We start from the raw sequence: 5,309 nt of genomic DNA, 5'->3' as shown, positions 1-5,309 counted from the left end.
CCCCTGAAACACCCCTACTCTTACTCTTGACTTTAACGAACGAAACTACAAAATCACCGGCCTCGTTCATCTACGTTTTAGTGTTCTTTCCCATCTTTTTCAGATTTATTTCATATGTAGCTTCAATTCATTCGTTTTTCTTAAAGTAACCATAGCTAGAGTAATCAGTCTTGACAAGATAATATTAAAAGGTTTATCAAAAGATGGCACGCGTAGCTGCATAATATCTACATTGTTTGTTATATTCCCTTTTTCTCCTTTGTTACTTCGGTTGAAAAAATAAAGCGATGAAAAAACAAACAAACAAAAAAAAAGCCTACCAGAAAACCTTCTGACCATCTAGATCTAGTACTCACAGACAAAGCAAGCGCCATAGAGCGGCCATATTATTATTATCTTATAGTGGGTAACTCACCACTAAATCTAGGCACTAGGCACAGCTTCCTTTTCTTTAACCTGACATTTTTGGATTCAAGTACAGAGAAGTACATCGACACAAAAATCGACATCCACTGCCGCGGGAAAATTAAGAAAGAAAGAAAGGAAGACAGAAAGAAACGACAGATGGAAAGAATGAAAAGTGAACCTACCAAGGGTGAAACTTAATGCACCCGCGAAACCAACCTCATCATAATATCTTCGCTCTGAACTAGATCTATAATAAAATAAATACAAAAGACAAATATCATGATTATACTTTTATTATAAGACCTAATACAGTAGTAATAAATATTCAAGATGCTAATTTACAAAAATAATTTACGTAGCGCATTTTGGCAACAAGAGTTCAAAGCTCAATATGATTGACACAAATAATGTACAACGAACATCATTCCCAGAGTTATCTTGTCATTTCCTTCCCCATCCCCCACCCTCTTTCTCTCTCTCTCTTTCTCTCTCTCTCTCTCTCTCTCTCTCTCTCTCTTTTCCATTCCACCCTCAAACTCACTCTCTCTGTCCCTCTTTAGTTTTACTGAAATTACTTTGATGATCAAGGAGGTAAAAACACTAAAAATACGTTTTCTTCAACAAAAAAGATGGGATTTTATCACCTTTTCCAACTTTTCTAGGAAACGTGAGTATCTAATAGTACTAATAACTGGATCGGTCATTCCGCATCATTTATTATCATTTTCATCTCAAACTCCCTACCTGTCGTACCGTAAACATTTCGTGATCCTGCAGCATAATTATTGTGTCATTAGTTTATCAGTTCAATCACATTTTGTACATAAAAATTCGCCTCTAATGTTTCCGAAATAAAAAGAAATGAACTTGTTAAGAAGGATTGCTGACTTGCAGGGACATTGATCTTTAATAAACCTTAATTTGAATATCCTCCCTAACAGTGACTTTATATTTCAGCAAACAAAATTCTCCTGGTTGCAAGTTTGTTATTGAAATAGACTTTAAAGTAAAAAAAAAAAGGTCTGACCAACTTGAATTGACCTAAACTTACGTATTTACTTATTTAATAATAGTAATTGAAAGAATCCTAGCTGTTGTGTCTTAATATTAGCCTGCACTATATGGTAATAATTGGAACTATATCTAGATCTAGATCGTATATGTTTGAATTTTGAAAAAAACCCCAAACCAAACCAAACCCGACATAGACTAAATTAAAAAAAAACCCAACAACCCCAAAAACAACGGCTTAACGCCTCATTAAACCCACGAAACTAACCCAAATCTAGATCTAAATTCGTTGTATGTGAAAAATAATTCCGCTGTAATTTATATGGGCTAGATTCTAGACACATAGACCACTATCTAAAAGCCCGCTGAGAGAGTCTTGATTCATCCATTACGGTGACATAAAATTTCCAGTCTAATCTTCGGGAACCGACGGAAAGCAGACATTGAGCAGGTCTGTTGGGTAACAATATGTTATGTGATTGTGCAAATTCTCAGATTTTTTTTTTCATGTGTGTGCTTTATATGCCCTCATCAACATAATTTCCATCATTTAGGGGGTGGACTTCGACCCTGGCTATGAGAGCTAATCCAGTTTGAGAGGGATACAAATAACAAAGTCCCAGTAGAAAGGCCGAAATATTCGAAAACAATTGTTTTTACGCGGGACTTGAACTTGAGTCTTCTGCGAGCGAGAGCACAGAGCCTAATCGCTACACCGGTCCTTATCTGAGAAAATGTAAATTGAAATGATGGTACTTTAATGTTTTGCACCCTATTGAACAACGTTTAAGTCATGTTTTAGAAATGGAGCTGCTTTGGTGTCGTTGGTCGGGAACTAACCATGATTAATTTACGCGATACACACCTACAGAAAGATAAAGATACTTGGTAAAATATTTTATCTTCATTTGAATCGGTTGTTCTTTTCTTTTTGAGTGGAAGGCCAAAAGCCCAACCAAAACATCAGATGCATGTACGTGAGGCAGCGTGGTGGAATCAGGCTCTCGTCAAAATAATCAAAGTAAAGAAACTTGCATTTTTCCGCAGTTTGTGAATTGTTATTAAATTTTTGTTTTTTGGCTCAACCCCTTTCATGCCAATTAAAGAACTTATTTCTGTGTGGATTTTTCTGAAAAACGTTGATTAAAGGCACAAAAAATGTAAATTTTCAGTAACCAGGGACTTTCAAGGGAAGGAAATAACTCATCTTTGGCGGCCATTTTTTCACTAATTTTTCCTCTGAAAACAGGTAACCCCCACCTCCTTCATTTGCAGATATCTCGACTTGTTATCAAGATAAAAGGAGTTTTTTTCCATTCAAATAAAGACAAGTAAACAAGCTTTAAGACGATACCAATAACTCTACAGGCCCCGGAATTGGCGAGAGCCTGATTCCACCACGCTGCCTCACATAAATGTGTACATCAGTGCGGAGGAATTATGAAATACACTAAACACTGCATTGTAGTTACATACATGTAGAAGGAAGACACTCATCCCCAGCGCCGCCATCCCGCTAAGATAAACATCTCACACTCACCCACACGATGAACAACCGTTCAGCGGGAACTGCTCGTTGGAGATTATTCCTCAAGTTGAGCACTTAGCCCGCAGATTATGAACCCGGCAGCGGGTAAATTTTAGCTGGCAACTCTGCTCCGAGCTCCAAGCGAATGACACCAAATAAAACGCGAACTCGAAACCACGGTCCGAACTACAAAGTGCAAAAGACTTCCTTCGTAACAAAAATCTCGCATGAGAACTGAAGAGAAAAGAAAAGAAACGAAACAAGCCAAACAGCAAAACAAGTCGGTAATCCGCTCCAACGCTCTGGAATTTTTTCTCCCGCCTCGAGATTTCTTCCGCAGCCCCTTGCAGACGAGAAGTAACTAGCCAGCGCACGCCGACATCTTTGGCCAAACACAACAACAGAAAGCCGGCAATAATACTCGCTTGTTTTCTTTCTACCTTCCTTCTCTTCCTTGGCCTGTTATTCTTGCCTCCTTAAAGGCGCAGATAATTGTGTAACGATCGTTCTTAGTCGGGCTCGGCTTCAGTCGCTCTATCGCCAAGAGTTCGCTTCCCGCCGTGTCTTGACGGCACCGCCTACTTTCGCTTTCTTGCCAGCAGTCGCCTCCCCCTGGAACTTCGGCTGACGTGAGGCGTCTTGAGAGACTGCGGAATTCTGCGAGTAAGCACGCACGTCTGAGAATTACTCCTCCAGAGGGCGGGGTCACCTGACAGTGATTGACGGCTCATCCTGCCCTTACCCCGCTGCTCATATCTATCTCCACTCAACACGAAGGCCAAGATGATTATAAGTCTGTTTTGCTTTTACTTCTCAGCTCATGGGAAGACATTGATGGTATCTGAAGGATTAGTAGTAGCTATTCTCTTGTGAATGTAAGAATTCAGCTCGAGAAGGCGACTTTCTGGCTTCTCGAATGAGGTCACCAATGTGCAAAATTTTCTCTCCTGCAGAAGTGCAGTTAAGACCAGTGTATCAATTCTTTGATGTTGACAATACCCAGCGTCGTCGCGACAATTAGTGGAAATAAGTCTAATTTAGAACTCACAGCATTCGCGTTAATAGGGCTTATTGGTCATTCTGTTTTTACTGTTGTTGATTTTTTACCCATTTGTTGACATTTGTGGGTTGGGGGCGGGGGTGGGTTTAATATTAGAAACACATGGCAGCAAACTAACAGGAAACATTTCCCAAACTCCCGCTGTTAATAAAAATTTAGGAAATGATGAAAGACTTTCACGAAGAGAAACATTTTGCATATAACAAGTTTTTCCAGTGACGAGCTGGTACTTCAATCAATGTAGCATCCATCCTGGTCTCCTCGGTTCGAGCGACTATAATATTGTAATAATAATAATAATAATAATAATAATAATAATAATAATAATTTATAATATAGCATTTGTATAGCGCATATCCCCGCTCAAAAGCAGGCTCTGTGCGCTTTACCCTATAATATTACCCCAGCAGACCATAGAACACTCCGAAACATTCTCAGCTTCCCGGGAAGCATACAGTGCAAGCAGCTGATTAAGCGCTCAAACACTAACAGACTGACAAGATCTTTCGCTGTCTATAGCCGGGTACCCATTCCCACCTGGGTGAAGTGAGGAAAATATGTGTAAAGTGCCTTTCCCAAGGACACAACGTCGGTTCCCTGACGGGATTCGAACCCACGACCTTACGGTTGCGAGTCCGAGAGCCTAACCACTAGGCCACCGACCCCACACATAACCATTCTGGATGTGGTTGCTTGGAAGTTGTTGTTTTTCCCAGTCATTTTACATCATGGTTGGGTTCTTTCGGAGATGAACGTTCAACTCGGAGGTCCCGCTTCTTAGATAACCTTATAGTGTTGATAGAGGCGTTAAACCCATACTGCGGCGACTCTCACTAGACTTAGAAGTGAAACTGAAAGTCTGTCCAACCTCACTTTCAAATAGCCATGCTATGTGAAATGGGGCACTAAATCCTCTCATAGGTGCGTGATTAACTCAGCTGGTATCGTTGTGGTCTAATCTGCAGATTGACCTAGTTCGGATCCTTTACGAAGGGCTCTTCAGCTAAAAATAGATGATAGATAGCATTTGTAGAGCGCAAATCCCTGCTCAACAGCAGACTCTATGCGCTTCACAATCTATACCATTACCCTAGTAGACCTAAGAGCATTCTGAAACAACCTCAACTTCCTGGGTAGCATACAACGCAAGCGGTCATTTATAGGCGCAAAAACACTAACACATTGACAAGATCTTTCGCTGTCTATGGCGGGTACCCATTCCCACCTGGGTGAAGTAATGAAAATTTGTGTAAAGAGTCTATCCCAAGGACACAACGTCAGGCCCGCGGCTCGAATCCCAGA

General features: G+C 40.4%; 1 protein-coding gene across 1 annotated transcript in view; it reads right to left on the bottom strand.

Annotated features, from left to right (window-relative positions):
- LOC118477278 (uncharacterized membrane protein DDB_G0293934-like) overlaps positions 1-3,496 on the bottom strand; it is a gene marked incomplete in the record, with an annotated part of 20,283 nt that extends 16,787 nt beyond the window's left edge. Inside the window, 1 exon segment of the mRNA XM_035968397.1 lies at positions 2,960-3,496.
- Positions 3,497-5,309: the final 1,813 nt, after the last annotated feature.

This window comes from Aplysia californica, unplaced genomic scaffold (assembly GCF_000002075.1).
Source record: "Aplysia californica isolate F4 #8 unplaced genomic scaffold, AplCal3.0 scaffold00056, whole genome shotgun sequence".
Lineage (NCBI taxonomy): Eukaryota > Metazoa > Mollusca > Gastropoda > Aplysiida > Aplysiidae > Aplysia > Aplysia californica.
Note: the sequence above shows the minus strand (reverse complement) of the source record. Positions and strands in the feature narration are given on the sequence as shown.